The following is a 12,962-nucleotide window of genomic DNA, read 5'->3' as shown; positions in this document are numbered from 1 at the left end:
GGGTTTTTGATCTAATTTCCGTCCTACTAAGCCCAACGCACACTTTACCTCTCTTTCCTGAACGAGTTTAAACTAAAAATGGAATTTTTCTGTCAAAGATGACTTCTAAATTAATTCACCTTTTCAGACGTACCGTTGGATTTGATAAAAAGCCACAAATTGTTGAGATATCTAGTCTAGTCTAGTCTACACATACACAGCCAGTACTTGAAAGAATCCTGGAAAATGATACATCTATCATTTTTCTTGTCATTATTAATGCCTGCTGCACATCAAGGATGTGAAACTAAGCGAAGGCTACCCACGCAAACCAACGCCATATCATGTAGGGGAAACTTTCCCTTATCCGATGATGGTGTTGGTTTGCGTAGGCGGCCTTTGCTGTGTTAGGAAAGGGCTTTAGAACGATTTGTTTACAAATGCTGATGGGCCCTTTTCTATGGTTGATCTAGACATTTTGCTTCACCCGGTTATTCATAATTTTCAACATTCCGAAAATGGCCAACACATCCGTATCCGAACGGACCCTGTTCCTGTCGAGAGAAATGACGGACGCAATTAAGAACGCGTTTTAAGTTTGCTTCGCACCATGGATTTTTATGTAAAGGGAAAACCTACTTGCCCATTTTTCTAAACTATTTCAGAACAAATTTCTTGAGTTCATCGAGTATAATTAAACTATGAGCTACTTGCTACCACTTCCATTGAAAAACTCAGTTTTGACAAAAACGCAAATGGGACCGAGCATAGCGCATCACCAACAACGAACGATACGAAATCATGAGCTCCGTTGGCTCCGTGCCGCACGGTGGCGAGCCGTAGCCCGCAGCACCGCGTTTGGGTTTCTCTTTTGGTTCGGTGGCGTGCCAACATGTTGCACCGACACCGGGTGCTTTATCGAAGAAACCCAGTGCTGTGCATACATGAGTAGGTTGCCACCGAGCCGCACCGAGCGGTGTTTTTACCAAGTCTGAAACAAACAATAAAGCGGCCAGCCTACTGTGTAGCGTTTAGTTAATTTTTGTGGAAGTGAATGTTTACCATGTCTACTTAATAAGTATAGACAGTGGTTAACATTTAATCCACAGGTAATCAAAGAGCGGGGACATACCGTACCAACCGCTCCGTATGCTGGATTTGAAAATAGGCTATATAAATCGTTGGGAGTGACAGAGCTAAGAAAGTTAATGTACACTCCTTGGTTGTCCGATCTCCTGGGATGGAACACAGGTATTTACCCCTTGTGTTCGAGCGAACAGTCCTCCCTCCATACAAGCGTGGACGGCACCGCCAACCCACTGCCATCCCTCAATCGATCCAGCCGACCTCAGTTGAAGGACAACGGAGAGCGGTGTGCGGACGTAACCTATACGGAGGGAATGCTGTATTCGCCTAGGTTATAGCGCCCTTGCTCGCTACCATTTTCTTCTAGCGGTTGGGACCTGAGCACTAACTCTTGTCCTAGCCCTATATGGCATATGGTTATAGCGCCATTACTCGCTTTCTGAAAAGAGAAGAAGGGAAGGGAAGGAGAGGAAAAGGACTTGGGAAAAGTAAATGCGGAATTCCTTTCCTCATTAGTATTTGTATCGTCAACTTTTATGAAAACTATATAAATCATTTTTCCTTGGTCAGAGGTAGTATTACGACATTTGAATAAGATTGTCTTATCGTTTGTTATTCAAAATTTAATGTTATAATGATCAACATAGCTTTGAATTATCTAATATAAATCGGTAACACTGTCCTGCAACTGATTATTTTTCTAATCCGAAAACTAAAAGTTACGAAAAAGCACTTAGGCCTTCATTAAGTTCCACTTTCACGCGACGTTCAATGTTTCGCGGTTTGCTCTTTACGCATTGTTCAGGCTATCATAACAAGCTATGACCAACGTGACGATTGCTTAAGCCCTGGTTAAACAAGTAAACAAGTTATTAAAATGAAATCATGTTCCCGAAAGCAGTCAACAATGTATCTTAAACCGGATCAAGCGTGCGCCCTATTTTTCTAAACATTCCGACGCGGTCCGTCCAAATATCTATCAATTACGTTTTTCTACAATGGTAGCCTGGGATAAATCCTAATTCGACCGACACGTGTTTGTTGAAACATTATATTCTGCCTAATATCAGTAGTCAGTAGTCATTAGGAAACCTGTTCCTATATTACCACATATGTATCCTTCTTTCATGAATTTGTCCACTGACTGGCAGTGGCATTATGGATAAAATCCTCCTGGAACCATCTTTTATATAAATAATTTCAAGAAGCTTAAATCCGGGAGTTAGAAGGTGACAGCTCTATCACAACTCCTAAAGCCCATTTCAAGAACGCAAGCATTCCGAAGCTTTTTTCGTATATGATAAACCCCGCTCCAATACATTTCAATGTAGGAATCATTAATAATGTACTGGGACTTTCAACCAAGCGGTATTGCTTGATTGACGCGTATTTAATGAGTTGGAAATGTTTGTAGTATCACTAGTACTAGTACTCGGAAATTAAGTATGAAAATATTGTAGAGGACAAAATGGAACGAACTCACCAAATCTGGCTAAGTGAACCTAACAAGCTGGCATGATGTGTTAGAGGGGAAGTCGCAATTGTAGACGGTTCACTTCACAGGGTAATCCGGTTTGTGGTAAAGCTTGCACGGAATGTATAGTCTTGAAATACGTCTTGGCCGTCTGATACAATCCACATATGTTAGAAAAAAATCCGGAGCAACGCAAAATCCATAAATTTAACGGGATGAAATTTCTTCGCTTCCATCTACAAGCACAACACTCTTCTATCTCCCACCGGTTTGTCCACTCGTGGTTGTCTAATAATCCGTTCGTTTCTATTTGTTGTAACAACCGAGCACTTACACACGAAATTATTGATTAAGTTTCAGTTGACGGAGTTTTTCAATTCTCTTACTAAATTTTCACTAAACACTCAGTAAAATTCGCGAAAAATAAAGCAGCAGCATAAACAAAACACGTCAGATCCAAATCATAAAAAGCCACAAATTGTTGAGATATTGTTTAAAATCTAATAGGGGAAATGACGGCTTCGGCATGACAGACTATTTTCGGCAACCCAAATTGAAACACTATTTTCACTGGATTTTCTTACGAAAACACTTCGCTGAATGCATGCAAACGATTCTTTATGCTTTCAGCTTTAATTTGACTATATTTTTACCACTGAGAAAAAGCAATCTAGCAGGGTTTTCTTGAAATGAAACACACGCACTACAAATTGTAGCTGATTTCGAGTTGCCGATAATAGATAAGCAGATTTACATGCAGTTCAAATGGAACGGTTGCCGAAGAAAAACTGGTTGCCGACAATACTCGCTCTCACTAGAGAAGATTGGAGCTTTGTAAAAGCGTTTCAAAATAGTTTTTGACAATTCTTTCGACTGAAATTGTTAGAGCAGCTGGCAGCAAAAGATTGTAAACAAACCAATACTGCATATATGTGCGTTCCATAGAGAAAAAGGCTATAGAAAGAAGGTCGCTGCTTAGGTTGCCGAGAATACGTAAATTCCCCTACTGCTTCTTGATTCTAAATTCGTTCTACGAGTTTCAATTCCGTCCAAACGCATTGAAACGCCATTAGATTTTTTTCGTCCTACGGATAAACGTAGAAAAAGGGGATTCGCAGGGAGCGCTTCTTTTGTTTTGAGAACAATGAGCGTAAATATTCATACAATGCGGGTTTATGTTGTAGCTAATGAACTAACGCATCGGAACAAACATATTATTGTTTTGTGCACGGTGAAATCATTGATTTTTTGATCTTTTCTGATCGATAGAACGGAAATGGGCGATTACGCCGAAGTAGCGCTCTACCCTATATGTAAAATAATTCTTCATTGCAGTTGCAACTATATTATCCATATAAATGTATTTCATTGTGTCATATTCTAATGTTCTGATATATTTCATTTCTCCATTGCATATATTTTCATTATATAAATAAATACTGGGTTGGGAGGGGGCATCAGGGTATCATTCAAACTGAAACTGGACGATGGTATGATTGACAGCCGGAGTCTAGGAGGGAATAAACACTATCATTTTCTTTATCCTACCGATTCGATTGTGGTGGTGTGAATTCTACTCCAACAGTTTCAGGGCGATTGACGCGCCCTTCTTAACAAACCATCCAGTAGGAAGCTTAATAAGTATTGCGAATTGTGTATTCGATTTGTTGGAGCGTATCGTTGGAAGGAGATTCTTAAATTCCCGTGGATTTCGCGTAAGTGTCTCTGCTTACGGGTCCGCCTTTCCGTTTTGGCCCTTCATACAACGATATTGTGAATTCAGATCGGTAGCTCAAATTGATCTTGCTATTGAGTGGAGCTGCATACAAGACAAGTCTTGAAGGGATGGTGGCTACCATACATACATTACATACATACAAGAAGCAGTATTAGATTTTTTTAACAATATCTCAACAATTTGTGACTCTTTATCAAATACAACGGTACATAGAAGTCATCTTTGACAGAAATATTCCATTTTTTGAATATAGATGTAAAGCGCGGGTTGTGCTTAGTAGGACGGAAATTAGATCAAAACCCGTATTGATGCTTAAACTTTACTGAACAATTTGCCTCAATTACATACTGTGCGAGCGAAGGCAAGCAGTCTGAGTCGTCTGTTCGTAAGTGTCTGAATAGCTTTATTTGGCTCTTTCATTGCCTCATCTTCAACTGTTGGGTACAACAGTCTGGATAGCTTGAGCTTGAGCTTGAGCTTGATTGACCGCCCACGGTTGCTACTCTGTTACTGCCAGATCAGCTGTAATTACACAGAGAACCAATAGACGATGCTTGGGACTAGCAATCATCCTCAATGTGTAAAAACTGGTGATCTTAAATTAGGCAATACCAGCACCGGCCGCGCCCGAACACAGGTCAAGAAAGGAATGGGAAGGATTGTGTTGACATGACACTCGCTTTGATGGAAGCCGAGAACACCTCTGCACTTCCACGAGGAATCACTGGGATGTTGGATAAGAGGGTTGGGTTTGCAGCAGAGTTCGTTTTGGTAAACGATAAGCTGAATTGATGTCCTAACGATCATATAACGCGAAGGAACTTGGGACTAAACCGACAGTCTTCTGCTCAGTAAGCAAAAACGTTTGCCACTAGGCAGACGAGCACCTTTTTAATCACCGAGTTGCTGTTATTACCATGTAAAACGATTGACGAATCTTGAATGTGGATGGGCCTGAGATTAGACTCATGATGTTCTGCTCAGTAAGCAAAAACGGTTGCTCTAAGGCCACCGAGCCCCTCATATCACATAATACCGTTGCTCAAATTTGTGTATCCATTCAAACCCGGAACCAACGACAACAACGAGTTTCGCAAAATACACGATACACAAGCGATTTTACCATAAATCTCTTTGATATGTAAGGACCTGGGACCGCCTTTTTCTGCTCAGTAAGCAGGCCACTGTAACCGATGATCTTTCAAATCCGAAAACTAAAAACTACAAAAAAGTACTTAGGCCTTCATTAAGTTCCACTTTCACGCGACGTTCAATGACAGGGTTCTATCCAGGATTACATCTGAAAAATCCAAATCTGGCCAACGCCCACCTAAACCTGTTCTGACCCACCTGAAATGACTAACGAATGGAAGACTTTGACTACCCAGCCATGCAATAGTCTCATTCCGTACCTTATGGCAACTTGATGATTCTATTGCGCTCATCTTTTGGCACCACCTAGGGGAGACTTGGTCCTGTACCCAATGCTTAACTTATCTCCATTCCACTCAGCTACTCGCAATTTCTTGTGATATAGTGGGCGGAATATTATTATATGAGACAATTCAATGCAGACGTCTTTCCAAATTTGGCAGATCGACAGGTAATCGGTGAGTTACCACGATAGTTGCTATTCAACAACTCGACAACGTCCCATCGTCAACGCCTGCTATGAGAATTTCCCATTGCAGAAGCCAACGAAATGACGTCATCGAGCTATCGATCAACTACCCTGGTTATCGCCTGGTACCTTATAGCACGATGCTAGGAGGCGAACCGGAAGAATCGATGAGCTACCTCTCCCCCTGTTGGGTACAAACAGTCTGGATAGAGTAATGAATTGAATAGTACATTGCTTTCGCACTCAGCCTGATCAGTCAATAATTTTTCACTCTGCTTGACATGATGGAAAAGCTTTATTTTTAAAAATGAAAAGTATTTTCTTTATGCCAAAGTACCATTAGCTGATCCACCATCCGGAGAAGTAGGTAATTTCCAAAAGTCTTTGTTCTTCCCTCTTAGATAAAAGTCTCAATTGCAAATTCAATTATGCTAGATTCAAATCAATACTACATCTTCTGTGTAGCATGTAGCAGACAAAATGCTAGATTGTAGATTTTTTGGAATGTTTATGTGTTGCTTCTTCTTCAAAATATAAGAAGAGCACGGATGGCACTTCGCCATTACACCGAGGATGGCTGTTTTCCGTTTTAGGTCCAATTTACCAAAGTTCAGAAGCAAGCATTTTCGGCAGTCGCCTTGGAGCCACAAGACGGGTGAGTGCCATTGAAAGATGCATTGCAACGTCATCGTCGTTGGCTGGAGTCCAAATGTGAGCACTCTACTGCACAACGCGCCAGCGATTCAGGTGCCATTCTGTCGACCGAAAAGCGGCGACCAAATTGAATGATAAATAAATAAAATCCCAAATCCCATTTCCCATCGTTGTTGGTTGGTTGGATGGCTGGCTTCGCTGCGATAAATCGGCAAATTAATGCTATTTGGATTAGGGTTCGTTTGTCGATCGGCGGGACACACACACCTTAATGCCGCCGTGACTTTACTCCAATTTCATCCGATTATCAACACCGTCAAATTCTGCCAACCAACCGAAACAAACATTGCCTTGATGTGCTTCTTCATCTGGGTCTGGCAAAATCCATCTTTCTTGTTAGAAGGAGTAGAAGAAGAAAAAGGTCGGCACCGTGTTTTTACTATCTATACCCTCAACGAGAGCCATTCACTTGCTCGGAAAATACTTTCGTCTGTTTTTCTTCGGCTTCTGTTTGTCGAAACTTACCGAACCAGAACTCAGCACCTAAAGTTTTCCTTCAAGCGGAGAAACCCACACGTACGGGAAGCGGAAGCGCAAAGCTCAATCGCATACATTGGCATACATGTGCGGTAGGATAATAAATGTGAACAGGGAGCGTACCTACGGCAAAAGCTGGAAACACGTCCAGGTAACTATCAAAAGTAGGTGGATGGCTTCAACACTATAGACACTTGAACCGGTAGGCAGTGGTTCCTCGGTGTAATTTTCATCATCGTTTAACAAAACTTGAAAATAAAATAAAATGATTTTCTTTAACTCTTTATTTGTTCCAAATTCAAAATAAATTACATTTCATTTTAACCTAGGTGCTCCAGTTACTACAGTAACTTACCAGCCTTAATTGTTATGACATATATGAAGGTGTTTTTACATTGTTCCTGCCTTGGAAATTCAGTATTTTAAACCGGTTTTTAAGCCTGCAAACTAAAAACTAAAACTAAACCTTATTTAAGTATAAAGGGAATTAATCGTTACAATTGAGGATTGCAACGATTTTTGCCTGAAATTATTAATTATTTCCGGAAGCACATAGGTTGAACAATCTGCTAGATTTTCATAAATGTCTAGGACAAAGTCCTATCAGAAAGTCAGCAGAAAAGGAAAAGAATTGCTGTCTGGGCATGACCCTCTGATGCTCTGTGAAAATAAATTGGTCAAGCATTGCGAAATGACATTGCGCAATGCTTGTAATCTGTGTTGCGACAACCACTGGGTCGTCACCGGGCGATTGTGCGACCGGGCGCTCCCTCGACTTGGTCGAGTGACATATAGTATCAGGAATGACAACCGTTGACATCGAAAACAGTAATCAGAAGTGTTTTTCTAAGAACCACGTTAACACAAAGTGAAATTCATCTGCTTGTGGAATTATTTAATATTGATATAAACCTAATTGCTTTTATTTAGTACTAGAATAGTGGTCTGGATTAGTAAAATCTAAATATTATAAATCCGTAAGTCATTTGTATTATTACATTCAGAATTTGATCTAATTAGTTTCCTAACCTAGATTCACCACTACCTAAATCTAAAGTTGAAAATAAGATAATTGGAATCTAAATTTGTTATTCTAATACTGAAATGTAAGTACATTGGATACCTATGTATCGATATAATTAAAACCTAAATAAAATTGCAGCTTTGAAGCTGTAAGTAACAGCTAGCAGAATTTCAGTGTTTTGTTTCCAAACTATCGCAACAATCTGATAACTGTGTTTTGATGACGTTGCGTTAAGCGCCTAGGTAAAAGTATCGAATTGCAATGTTGCGCCACTTGAAGAGTTCAACGCACTTAAAAATGTAAACAATAATTTGAGGTTGAAAGACCTCTTCTGATATTTTTTAATTCCTATTACAAAGTCTCAACATTCGAAATTCTATGTACGTCGGTAGTACTGTACCAGGGAGGCAACTTCAAAATCATCTTCAGAACTTTGTTCTGAATCCTTTGAAGTGCTTTTCCCTGGTAGTGTAACAACTAGACCATATTGCCGTAAAGCATGTTCGGTCTTTTTTTGACGTAGAACTACGTCTTTGTCGACTATACTGGGGTGCAAATCAAAAAGTATGTGTGGTGAAGGAGTGTTAGGTTTTGAACGCTTGTAACTTTGTCATTTATAGATGAAATTAAAATCCAAATACGCCAATCGATAGGATATAACATTACGAACCTGTTGAAATAAATATTTTTCCAATTTTTCTGTAATTAAACTTTTGAAAATGTAAAAATGATAATTTTATCACTGATTTCATGAAATAAGCCTTTTTCCCAAACCCAGCCATCATAAACGAATACCACTTGGTTGCACATCATTCTGCTTGAACCTGAAAAGATATAAATCAGCGGTGCTCTCATGCCTCTGCTCATCCGACAGACAGTGCTCCAAACGCGAGGACTTCAAACGCATCCGAAAGCAGGCGTCAAGCAACAATCAACCAGGACGCAAGAAGGACAAAACCCTATCATTCAGGACGGAGGATTTTCCGCCTCTTCGTGCTCCCCAGCAAAGGCAAGCGAATTCGCGGGTGCAACCCGCCCCCCCTCAAGAAGCTTCCGGTGATTTTGCTGGCCAAAGCTCTCCATCCCCCCCTGGATTCTGGAGACAACCAACAGCGCAAAACAACAACCCCGATCTGTTCTCAGCGGATGAACTGATGGAAATTTTCGTCAACATGTCCGGTGCTCTTCGTAAGTGCCGCAATAAGCCCGAACAGATCCAGGTGCTCGGTAAGTTCATCATCCAGTATGGCGTCTAAACCGCTAACTATCGTCACCTGGAATGCTTGCTCTGTAAGAGCAAAAGAGATTGAGCTTGCCGACTTCCTCCGCAAGCACAGCATCGACGTGGGCCTTCTAACCGAGACCCATCTAAAGTCCGGCGACAGCTTCTGGTTGCCTGACCACAACATTATCCGGCTCGATCGCACCAGCTCCAGGGGGGGTGGTGTTGCGGTCGTCGTCAAGAAAGGAATAAAATACCACACTCTGTCCCATATTCGCACCTCTATCATCGAGGCCCTTGGTGTGGAGGTGGAGTCGTCGACTGGATACGTCCAGTTCATCGCCGTCTACTGCCCTCGACAGTGTGCCGCCAGCAGTGGACTAGCGGCTAAATCTAAGAAGGACCTGTCCACCATCACCCGTACCGGTTCCCGCTTCGTTGTTGGAGGAGATCTGAATGCTCGTCATGAGGCATGGCGGAACTACCAGCAGAACCAGAACGGTCGTCTGCTGTTCGACCATTCGCAGCATGGGCTGTACTCCGTTTGGTTCTCGGACGAGCCAACATTCATCTCACCGGCAGGCAACCCATCGACGCTAGACCTGTTTCTTTCAAATACCGGCTTGTCCAAGCCGGTAGCCTTAAACGAACTCAGCTCCGACCATCAACCGGTGGTGGCTGAACTGGGATACAACGTAGCTGCTGCTCCAAGCCTGCGCAAGGACTACCATCGCGTAAACTGGGCCCAGTTTGGACGCGTGGTAGACAGGCACATCATCGACAACCCGCCGCTTGACTCCGTGGAGGACATCGACCGAGCGTTGGAAGTACTCCACCAAGCCATAACCATGGCTGACGAGGCGTGCGTCCGACGAGTTCCTGTGAGGGGTAAGTTTATTGCTATTGATTCCCACACCCAACTCTTAATTCGCCTGAGAAATGTTCGTAGACGCCAGTTTCAGAGGACTGGAGATCTAGCGAGGAAACGTGAAATGGCCAATCTGAACAAGGAGATTGCTTCCAGAATGGTCTCACTCCGGAACGAAAGTTTCGGGCGGCTTGTCCAGAATCTGGACGACCGCTCCAGACCATTCTGGAAAGTTGCCAAGGTCTTAAAGACGCACCCTAAACCCATTCCGCCACTAAAAGATGAAAATGATGACGATCGGCTCATAATCACCCCTCAGGAGAAAGCAAATGCGATTGGTGAGCATATTGCCAAATCGCACCTGCTTGGCTCCAACATCCAAAGTCCGCTCGAAGTTCAGGTTGAGCAATGCGTACTCAACCTTGATTCCTCCCCTTGTGCCATCCCTCCGGAGGATAGAATCACAGTGGAACAGATTTGCTCAGCGCTGAAATGCACCAAAAACATGAAGGCCCCCGGGTTTGACGGAATATTCAACCTAGTGTTGAAAAATCTCAGCATGAAGGTTCACTCTCTGCTGGCTGCTGTCTTCAACAGATGCTTGGAACTGCACTACTTTCCAAGTATCTGGAAGACAGCGAAAATCATACCTATCCGCAAACCCGGGAAGGACCCAACGCTAGCTTCAAGCTACAGACCAATCAGCCTCCTTTCAGCGCTGAGCAAATTGTTCGAGAAACTCATTCTCAATTGATCATTTTGTCAAGCTTCTGCATTCATGTTCCATCAGATGTCACAGCTGTTGTTTGCGTTGACATCTATCGGAAACTAGACACAATCTGTTTTCCTATAATTGTTCACAGAGGACACTGCAGTGCAAAACATGTCTGGTACCTCTATATATGCATTTAGATTATTATTCGAAGTCCCTCCTTTTTTACACATTCTGCACACAAAATAGCTCACCCCTCACAGAATTTCCCGCCGAATTTCATGTATGGGGCGGGGCATAAAGTATCTTTTGCGCAGAATATGTAAAAAAGGAGGGACTTCAAATGTTAAAGCAAATGCATATATAGAGGTACCAGACATGTTTTGTAGTGTCAGGTACTCTATTTTGTAATCTGTGAAAGGGAAATCACAAATCGAGTGTCAACAAAATACATGGCATGTTGAGATATTAAGCTCGTGAGAGAGAATTTCTCTCTCCAATTTGAATTTTTTTGGCTCTCTGGGGACTGGTAGTAAAGCAGGTAAAATTGTATGGGAAAAAATCATTTTTATTTAATTGTAGCTTGTTGAGCATTAATTTCCTGGAAAAAACTGAACGACAAAGCCCCTGACTAATTTCTTTAGGTTGTCGTTCACTTTTTTTTGACCTGAATATGCACCGGAAGCGAATTATTCGCACTTCTCTCAATTTCTATATGGGGATTTTTATCACTTCCTACCAGCGGAACAGCACCATCTCTGTGGAAAATGGTTGAGCAAAATGATTAATTGTTTGCTCAAGTTTGTCGAGGAAAATAACATTCTCCTTCCGGAACAGTTTGGGTTCAGAAAGGGGCACTCCACCAATCACCAGCTAGTGCGGGTGATGAATAACATCCGAAGTAACAAAGCTGTATCCAAGTCCACAGCCATGGCATTGTTAGACGTTGAGAAAGCGTTTGATAATGTCTGGCACAATGGGCTTGTATACAAGCTTTGTAACTTCAACTTTCCATTACATCTGGTTAAAATCACCCGTAGCTACCTCCAGCAAAGGTCGTTTAAGGTATCGTTGAATGGTTGTCTTTCCGACACGTTTTCCATCCCAGCAGGAGTCCCGCAAGGCAGTCTGCTGGGACCCTTGCTTTACAGCATTTACACTTCCGACATTCCTCCCCTTGGAGACGGTTGCGTGTTTTTCCTGTTCGCAGATGATACCGCAATAGCCGTCAAAGGAAGGATGCCTCGCGAAATAACGAACAAACTTCAACGATGCCTTAACGCCTTTGCTGATTATGCCACCACGTGGAAAATCAAAATCAATGCTTCCAAAACACAAACAATCATGTTCCTCCATCGGCAATCACCCAAACTAAAACCGACTCCCTCTTGTACTGTAATCATGGATGGCACAAGGGTTGAGTGGTCCGCCGAAGTAACCTATCTCGGGATGTTGTTTGACGAAAAGCTCCTATTCCGCTCGCATGTGGAGAAAACCGTAGTCAAGTGTTCCGCCTTGGTTAGGTGTCTGTATCCGCTGATTTGCCGCAGATCCCGCCTCTCAAGGGTGAACAAACTGGCCGTCTACAAACAAATCGTAGCACCTGCGATCCTCTACGCAGCTCCGGTGTGGGAATCATGTGCACAGACTCACAGGAACAAAATTCAGGTAGCTCAGAATAGAGTGCTGAGGATGGTTCTTGATCGTCCTTTCGACACTAGAATAACAAATTTACATGAAGAGGCAGGCATTGCCAAAATAGATTCCAAAATTAACGAAATTAAGACTAAATTTGCACAAAAATGTAATTTATCAGAACATGCTTTGATAAGCAATTTGTATATAGTAGGTTAGGTGTATATAGTAGTTGTAGGTTAGTTGTAGTTGTAAATAGTATTTATAAGTAGTCTCCTTTTTCCAATTCAAATCAAACCAATCCCACCAAGGTGGTCATACTTTAAAATAGGCCTGATAGGACTAGGAACTGTAAATAATAATTAAAATCTCAAATGTACCAAAGTTGAAAAGACGCATCTGTGTCACTTAA

Source organism: Ochlerotatus camptorhynchus, unplaced genomic scaffold, assembly GCF_037179485.1.
Source record: "Ochlerotatus camptorhynchus isolate MF236.1 unplaced genomic scaffold, CSIRO-AGI_Acam_v1.1 ptg000472l, whole genome shotgun sequence".
Lineage (NCBI taxonomy): Eukaryota > Metazoa > Arthropoda > Insecta > Diptera > Culicidae > Ochlerotatus > Ochlerotatus camptorhynchus.
This window is presented reverse-complemented; position numbering follows the sequence as displayed.